Raw genomic sequence first — 9,868 nt, 5'->3', positions numbered from 1 at the left:
AAGTTTTGTATTTATGTATATAAAGGATAGCTAACATAGTTGAACTACTGTCTTCTATTTCTTTGCTGAAAGAAACAGTTAATGATTCCTTGATTGATCAATACTGCATGTCTCTATTTGTTTTCCTGAGAAATCATTTTGAAGATATCAATATGTAGTACAACAAGCATTGTTAATTTCCTACCACTTTGTTTGTATCTCTGTATTGTTTGTATTGTTCTTTTGTTATTTTGTAAATGGTTGTCTGTTTGTTAATATTTCCCTTCTTTTATTTTTAAAATAAAAAAATTAAAAATAAATAAATACATAAAAATGACCAGGCATAGAAAGGAGCAGAAAATTACCATGATTCAGAAAAAAATAAAAAGAGTGACAATGGCCCAAACTGACACATGGCAGAATTAATAAACAAGGACATTAAGAGAGTTATTAAAATGGTATTTCTAATGTTCAAGAAGGGGACAAATATTTTAGCATGTGAGCTGAGACATGAAAAATATCTTTTAAAAATCACAAATGAAAACTGAAAAGTCTGAGACGAAACATATATTACATCAGATTAAGAGCAGATCAGACATTGCAGAAGAAAACATCAGTAAACTTAAACTACAGCAGTAGAAACTTTCCAAAAATGAGAAAAACAAATAAATGAGAACCTGTGAGAGATACAGAATGAGAAGCCTGATATTTATGATAGTGGAGTCTCTAAAAAGGGAAGAACAACAAGTAATGTTTAAAGAATATTGACTGAAAACTTCTGAATTTGATGAAAATTATAAATTACACACACACACTGAAACACAGCAGGGCATGCTTTAGTTCAATTTCTTAAAACTAAATGTTAAAATCTAAAAAAAAATTAGAGGGAGGAAATAAACATATTTCAAAAAGAGAAACAAAGCTAAGCGAAGAGTTATGTTTTCATTTAGAAATAACACAAGATGAACACAAGAGGTTGATCTCTCTATGGTATCAAAGGGGGAAATTGTTGACATAGAATCTTTATCACCTTGGGATCAATCCCAGTATATATAAATAAATAAATATTTCCCAAACATATGAGAGCTAAAATAATTCATTATCAGAAGATATGCAGTACATGAAATATTAAAGGTAACACTTCAAGCAGAATAATGATAACAGATGTTAAGTCTTAACTACACAATGAAGAGTACTGAGAATAGCAACTGAGTTGATAATTATATGCATTCACTTATTACTTAAATTACAGTGGTACCTCAGCTCACAAACTGAGTTTGTTCTATGATTTTGGTAAGGATGGCCCCGTGTGTCTGTGTGGGAAAGATGGCCACTACTGTGTTTGTCACCCAGTGCAGAGTTTGCAAACAAAAGCAAAATTTTGCTCAATGCTTCTGTCTGTGAACCACGTTATGTGCAAACAAAAGAGTTCATGAACCAAGGTACACTGTGCTTAAAGGCCAATTGATTATTTAAAACAAAAATATTTGAAATCTATTATGGGCTTTACAAGATACATAAAAATAAATTTATGGTAAGATTGGCACAAAGGTCAGGAGAGGAGAAATGGAAGCATACTGTTATAAAGTCCACACATGGTTTATAAAGCAGAATATTACTTGCCAATAGACATGATAAATTGCTGTGTATTACAGTTAGACTGTAGCTGTATGTCCATGAGAGGAGTGATTTCATGGAGAAAGGCACCGAGCACAGAAAGTCAAGATGCAGCCAAGGTACACACTGAGGCACCTGTGATCCAGAGTCTGGCTGTAGCTATCTTCCTTTTCTATCCTTCCCTTCTACATCTGACCACCAAGCCCACTGGGAGCCAACCTGTAGAATGTCAGCATGGAGTGATACTGCAATGCCAAATATTCTTCTCATTTATCTTTTTTTCTCTTCTCTCAATATATTATAATGTGTAATATGATTGTGTAAATTACCATGTACACCTTATAATTTAAAGCTGATTACATGTTTACTTGACTATTCTACCCTATCTCTATAGCTTGAAGTATTCTCCCTTCAGGGAGGTGGGAGGACAAGAAAATCTGTTTTGTCATACAATATGTAAGGGAACCATGTCTTCCAAGTAGTTTCTTGAGGGTACATCTTTATGGCTTGACTGATTTCAATAGTCTAGATATCAAAACAGTGCTAGAAACTCTGGCAATGTTTTCCTTTGTTTTGTTTTTCAGTAATAAGTCTACTATGGTAATGTTAATAGGTCTGGACACAGCTAGAGGCTGCTGTTCTCCCCAGCAAGGTGACAATGTGTGGATTAGATCTGTGACTCATAGCCAGTCTCTGACCTCATCCTGGACAGGTGAGCTATTCTTTTGAAACAAAGACCTTTTCTTGGTGCTAAGACTAGCTAGCACATCCAGAAACAATGTCTCAAGGAGAAGCCTATATAGCTCACATAGGAATTCTGTGCCATTTCTCATGGACTGAAGAGGCATAAAACAACAGTGTTTACTACAAGGACAAGTATTTTCCTATCAATACACAGAACTGGCTAGAATGCTATGTCATGTGGTAGGTGGTAGACTGGCAGGTATAGAGTGCTGTGTACTCCTGTGTTATTGGATGAAGTATTCAAGAGAGCTCAGTTAAATCAGTTTATAATCCTTTTTAGATTTTCTATATCTTAATTGACTTTTTATGTGTTCTATTTACTATTGAAAGGAATATTGAAACTTCTCATTATAACTGAGTATGTTTAAATTTTTCTTTGCAGTTCTATCAGTTTTTGTTCTGTGCAACTGGAAGTTCTATTACTTAATGCATAAACATTCAGGAATTTTATGTCCTATTGGTGACTAGACTCCTTTATCATTATAAAATGACACTCAGTATCCCTAATAATACTCTCCTCTGAAAACTTTTTCAGGTATTAATGTGCCACAATGACTTTCTTTATGTTAGTGTTAACATACTCTATTTTTTCTATCATTTTCCTATAATAGTTACATCTTGATATTTAATATGTGTGGCTGGATTTAATTTTTCCATTTGTTTTCTGTTTGAATTGTCAATTTTTGTTCTCATTTTCTTCTTTCTTTGAGTTAATTAAATATTTTTATAATCCATTCTATTTGTATTATTGATTATTAGCAAGTTTATGTTCTTATTTTAATATTTATTCAGCCATCCAGTTAAATAGTTTAACTGATTAAATCTTTAAAAAAGAATTTACACAGTATAGAAATGTGTAGTTTTTACTTGTCAGTTATGACTTAATGAAGCGAGGTGAAAATAAATGGTAAAGAAAAAATGATCTTCAATCATGCTAATAAATGTTGAACTGAAACTGCGTCTCTATTTACAACTCTAGAATCCAGAACTAGAATCTACACTTTATTGAAAATGTCTTATCCCTATGTCTATTCATACAAAGACTTCAATGCTATTAAATTCCATATGGAACCCCAGTTTCCCCAGGTAGAGGAGAGTACTCAATGAGTATGACCGAGAGATGAGTGGACAGGATTGTGCAAGCACAAATTAATGAGTGAAAGGTCTACTATACATCCAGCACAGACTGTTGCATACACACTATTTGTGGAATCCTATGTGGTAATTATTATCCCCAAATTTACAGATGTATAAGTAAGATCCAGGTGACAAATTATCAAGTAACTTTTGCCAAGTAACATAAAAAGAAAAACAAAGAAGCCGCCAAAACCCAAATGTGTCTGACCCAAAAACAGTGATCAGGCTATAGCAAAAAAGACTGTGAGATTCAGGAAAGTTGTCAGAAGTGTTGAGTGGCCCCCAGAATCTAGCGTAGTATCCGGCTGGCACCAAGTAAGTGTTCAATGACTATTTGTTAAATAAATGAGTGATTCAGAAGACAAAGATGGACTCAAATACTGCCCATCTCATGAGGGAGCATTGTACTGATCCTAAGGATACTGAGTCACAGAGGTATTGCCTCATAAAATGCAGCCCCCCCACCTTGGAACCTCACACGAAGATTTAGGGAGATTCTTATCCCTTTTATTACTTTAGAAGGAAATTTCTGCATTTCCAGTTTAGTGAGCATATAATAAAGGCTTCTTTTTTTTGGTACCAGGACTCAAACTCAGGACCTCGCACTTGCCAGGCAGGCACTGTGCCACTGAGCTATCTCCCTGGCCTCTCCTTTTTATTTTTATTAACTCAAAGTTGGGATGGCTTTCACTAATAACAGCTTAGTGGAAATAAATTACAACTTTTCAAAAGTTAGGAAATAGCACTGGATACAAGCATTGACAGCATCCATAGCCACCTGCTGTTCCTGGCCTTACACCACTTGAAAGAGGATGGCTGTATGAAGTAGGATGAAACAATATAATGAATATTTCAATAAAAACTTTTAAAATGTATTACAGTAAAAACACATTGTCATTAAGTCCCCTCAAAATACTCCCTCTCGCTTTGTACACATGTATCCCATTATTCTGGTCACTTTCTGAAGCAGTTTTGAAAGTCTTCTTTCACATCTTTCCATGTCTGCCTCTATGTACTGAAGTAATTCAACATATTTATGGTAATTTCTGTCAAAAAGAAGCGTGGTGTGTCCTCATCAACCATATTCACCAGATCAGGCCCTACTCTTGACTCTTCTCCAAAGTTAAAATGATCATAAGATAAACATTTTGACTTGATTCCAGACACGGAGGTAGCCACGGCAGCACATCCACAGACCTCCCAGAAGAGGACTGCCATTGCTTCAGAGAGTGATGAGGAGGATGAGATAAGTGTATTTGAAGTGAGGTGGTTAATTTCAGTGGAATTAATGGTAAGGTGCCTTGTACTGTAATAAACATTCTTTTAAAAAAATTGAAACATTCACCGTATTTTGTGATCATAGCGTATACATGGAGCCCTGTACTCTGTATACATGGAGTACACATCTAAAGTGAGTAGGATTTAAATAGGATATAAGTCCTGTTCTCAAACCACTCTTAGACTGATTCTTGGAAGGTGATGTAAATTTGTTGTGGAGCAAGTCAACAATGGTGTTGCTCCAGTGCTGCCACAGTCTAGAATAGCATCTCTGACAGATCATAGGAATCTTTCGCACTTAAAGCAGAAGGAGAAGGAATATTCACCTGGTCCAAAACTGGCCATGCATTTCAGGCTTCCAACATCAGAGTGTGGGCACAAGTTAGGGATCAGGCACCAAGCGGGACCAATCAGGAGGTTGGGGCTGCCCTCTGTGGGGCATCTGTGTCCTCCTCAGACTGTGTCTCCATTCTCTAGATGGGCACAGGTTGTAATCCAACTTCACAGAAGACATCTGTTACTAAAGCTGCTGCCAACCAGGCTTTTAGTGCATAAATATGACCCACCTGTCCAATCAGTTGCTGCTCTTTGTCCTAGATTATAGCAAGACGACTCACCGCTACAAACAAGGTTCTTATTCATAAGAAACAGTAATCATCTCTTACATTTGAATTGTACTTTACAGCTTACAATGCATTTTCCTTTCCATTATCTTATAAGACAAGGCCAAACAGGCCTGGCAGCAGGGCAAATAAACAAAAACAAGAATTGCTGGAACAACAACAGAAAAAGCCACCTCATGCACAAATGCTGCAAGTGCAAGAAGAAAAGAACGTAGAAAACTAGAAATATAACCCATAACCATAGCCAAGGAGGAAAGAAACAAGTGGATCAAGAAGCTATAGAGCAAAGCAGCATACAAATTGGAGCAATCGATATGAATCATAAGAAAACCAAAGCTGCGGATCACAATCTAAACCACACAGGCTAGCTCTGAAACGACCTCTCACATCTCTGAATACAGGAAAAACAGGGCTTCTCTGAGCTATTGACACTAATCACCTGCAAAGAGTTGGCGAACACAGAGCCTCCCTTTTATTTAGTAGCAAAGTACTGTGAAGAGCAATCTTGAGCAGGGTGCTCATTTATGATTTTGTTTTCTATAAGTCTACTGCAAGTTTAACATGAACTATGTCTAACTCAGTACCACTACGCTCTTCTAGAATCAGGACGTTTGCTGAGGGTTAGCGTTCTCGCCTATGGTACACACAACTGGATGCATGTATTGCTGAACCTGGTCCAGCAAAGCACTCTGTAATTGTACATGGTGATTACTATTTGATTAAACAGAACAACTTGGGAGCTCTGAGATTTCTTGCTGGAATCAAGAGAGAAGGACCTAAATGCGTTATCTTTGTGGACTAGCAATATCTATCCTGGAATCTCTGAAAGCCACAATCTCACAAAAATGTTCATACTAAGATACTTCACAAATAAAACTCAAAAATCAAATTTGATTAGCTCAGTTTAAAATGGGAGACAAGGTAGGCTGTAAATTAATGAAAAGTCAAACTCATTGACTACCATGTAGGAAGTGGTTCTGTTATTCAAAATGTATTCAGTAAACTTAAGCAAGCTATCGCACCAGAGATAGCTGAGGGGTGTTGGTTGACACCCCTCAGCTGTAACAAGGAGATAATGGTGACCTGTACTGGATTTATCAATATTTGTCCACGTGATCTTTTAATAGTCTTAATAATAGTTGGCCCTCTGAAGTTGACTAAGCATTTTCTTTTTTTTTTGGTTTTTCTCCGGTACCGGGAACCGAACTGACAACCTTGCGCTTGCCAGGCAGGCGCTTTTGCCGCTGAGCTAAATCCCCAGCCCCGACTAAGCATTTTCTTACTAGTTTGAATGGCCTATATTTACATCTACATTTAACTTTTCTGAGACTTGCTTTCCTCATGTGTAAAAAGTTCACATCACAGGAACACTTAAGAATTAAATGAGATGATGCATGTAAAACAGCTGTCTTATACCTGGCACATGTTAGATACCAAGGAAATCGTCCCTTCTTTATGTTCCTTGAAAACTGTTCTCAGCAAAAAGTTGAATATCAGTTTAGTAAGCCACAGGACTAGATCATCGCAAATTACAAATCCATGGGATTCAAATGATTAAGTATGTATAGTTATCTATGCACTGGTACATTTCTTTTACCTTTTTTATGGGTACATATTTAGGGAGGGTTTCTTGTTTTGCATTCACTATGTTATGGTTTGTGCCTGGATGTCCCCCCAAAGCTTCATGCAGTCATGGGCCAGGCTTCTAGAGTTTACGATTGATGTGTTCCAAAACTGGGATTATGGGTGTGAGAGCTACACTCGCCCTGGGGCGGGTAGTTTACACACGGTGTAAGGGAGGGAAAGAGGCTGCTTGCCACCACTCCTCCTTTTTTGCTCTTGTTGCTTTTGCTGTCTTCCACAGCCATGAACTATTGTCCTCTGCCATGTGCCACACTGCCTTGGACCCAGCCAAGTATGGACTGAAACCTCCACAAACTGTGAGCTAAATAAACCTTTCCTTCCTGAATTCTGGATGTCAGGTATTTTAACTCAGCAGTGAGAGAAAAATAACCAAGACACACTGTAAAACTTTTTGCATTTTCTGTAAAGGCTCCCCATGATCAAGGATTTTACCCCCTATTTCCTTCATAATTCCCTTTGAAAATCTAGTGCACTTTAATCTTGGCCAGTACTCAGTTACTGCATTAGGTATTTTTACAGCTTATGCATATATATAGCTATATTCCATGTGACCTGCTTTGGACAATGAGCTATCCAAACTTACAAATATTTCTGATAATTGCACCCTACAATATTATGAATATTCTTCTGAATATTGTGACAACTTTAGATGGAGATAATTCTACTATTTTGTGTATTTCTTTTCCTTTTTGTATATGCATGTATACTTCATATATATACTGTTCCCTTTCATTTACTGCATGTATCTTAATCAGTTTGCTTGCCCAAGAATAAAGATTCAGTGTCATAGGAATAACCTAAATTACAGCTAGGCCCTTGTGAATGCTGAGGATGCAAAGTAGCTGCACAAATCTCCGATCTTCCAAGCAGTATCTACAAGCTTCAATCCACAGATTTGGAAACATTTACTTGGTTTGTTTTGTTTATTTGGCTTTTAGTTGTTGTAATGGTTAATTTTATGTTTCAGCTTGACTGGACCCTGGACTGCTACCACTTTTGGTCAAATACTATTTGGAGCATATTTGAGAAGGTGTTTCTGGATGAGATTAACATTTGAATCAATAGACTGAGGACAGCAAACTACCCTTCGTGTGTAAGTGGGCCTTATCCAATAAAGACCTAAAGAGAATAAAAAGGCAAAGTTGGAACTCCTCCTCCTGCCTGATTGCTTACACTGGACATTGATCCTTTCTTGCTTTTACACTCAACCTGAAAAATTGACTTTTCTTAGGTCAGAGCCTGGTGGCTGTCAGACTGGAACTCATACCAGCCACCAGCATGCATTTCCAGCTTGCCACCTACACATCTCCATAATCACATGGGTCATCTGTGAGGAGAGAGAGAGAGACAGAGAGAGATGGAGAAAAGAGGAGAGGAGAGGGATTCTGTTATGTTTCCCTGGGAAAACCCTAATACAGTACTCTACCCTAGACCTAGCAAAAGAGATTGCCCTAGGTATTGCACCTTAAAAAAAGCCTGCATATCATAAACAAAATAGAAATGCACTCATTCAAGAACACATGGGCTCCTCTGCCACTCAGGACCCACGACTCATTACTGCTACAGGACAACCAGTAACACTAAACATCTGCTCTCATGATCAACACTGTTCAGGCCCCAGGAAAAGTCTTCTCCACATTTCTCCTGTAGTCTCAAAACAAAAAGCAGCTGTGTTTGAATACCATGAACACTTGTGGGCTGTCCTGCTGCTGACATGTTCTTGACACTATTTCAGAATGCATAGAAATCGAGCATTAGAACTGCTTAGCAAAAAGGATGAGCATATGAGCGATCTCTTCAAAGCCTTCCTCTTACATAGCTTGAATTCAGTGTATTCTTGCATAACTTTGCTTTCACAGAAGAGCTGAGCATTCTTTTCATGCTTTCCTTTGTGTCCCAGTTCATGACTTCAGAGACCCTCACAAATAAATACTGTATTTACAGCAGTTGCATAAGATGACTGGGGAATATTTTTGCAATATTCACCAATTCATATTACTTTTAAATTAATGTATATATAAATCTAGGTTTAACATTCATAAAACATGATAGTAAATATTTAACATAGCAAGTAGATGGACACAAATGCTAAATTTGACAATAATTTCATATTCTGAAAAATAAGATTGGATTATACTTTCACAAATTAAATCTATGTCAGTTTTATTTAAGTAAGTTCAATTTAAAAATTAACATCATTAATTATGGTTTATATTTTACCCTTTACTATAATAAATACTTAAAACATTTTAGAGGAAAAACAACTTTTTAAGGATCAAACATAACTGTATCTACATTTTTTTTTTTTTTTGCCTTTTTGAGGCAGGGTCTCACTATGCAGTTCAGGCTGGCCTTGAACTCACTTTGGCCCAGGCAGGCAATCATTCTGCCTCAGCCTCCCAAGTGCTGGGATTACAGGTGTGTGCCACCACAACCAGCTTTGTATCCACATTTTTATAAAAGTGTATTTATTGGTATACTTTTGTTGTAGTTATCTTTTGTTCCTTGGATAATTATTGTCCTTGGATAATTATTGTGTGAAAATTTTGATCACCATCATTAGGGATTTTTTTGAAATAAGAAAATAAAGCGCATATATGCCTTCATTTTATTATTCAGCCAAATATCATCAGCCATAAAAATGACTCAAATATGCTCAGTAACAATTAAATTCTGTCATCTTTGATTTTCTGCCAACTTTCACTAATATAAAAAAGAATAGCTTTAAACATATTTGTCGATTTTGCCATTAGGAAGGTACAATTGTCAAGATAAGAGAATAGATGTATTTTTTTAAAATGGTCTATTATCTTGATTTACAACATGTAGATATATGCTATACAGGC

The 9,868-nt window shown here is 36.6% G+C and overlaps 1 long non-coding RNA gene across 1 annotated transcript in view; it reads left to right on the top strand.

Annotated features, from left to right (window-relative positions):
- LOC106148581 overlaps positions 1-4,764 on the top strand; it is a 10,676-nt gene extending 5,912 nt beyond the window's left edge. The window contains exons 2-3 of the long non-coding RNA XR_001234152.1: positions 2,181-2,308; positions 4,641-4,764. This is a non-coding gene — a long non-coding RNA (uncharacterized LOC106148581). The remainder of the gene's footprint in view (positions 1-2,180; positions 2,309-4,640) is intronic.
- The last annotated feature ends 5,104 nt before the right edge of the window (positions 4,765-9,868 follow it).

The sequence above is a fragment of the Chinchilla lanigera genome, unplaced genomic scaffold (assembly GCF_000276665.1).
Source record: "Chinchilla lanigera isolate Chin_1 unplaced genomic scaffold, ChiLan1.0 scaffold00023, whole genome shotgun sequence".
In the NCBI taxonomy this organism is placed as follows: Eukaryota; Metazoa; Chordata; class Mammalia; order Rodentia; family Chinchillidae; genus Chinchilla; species Chinchilla lanigera.
This window is presented reverse-complemented; position numbering and strand designations above follow the sequence as displayed.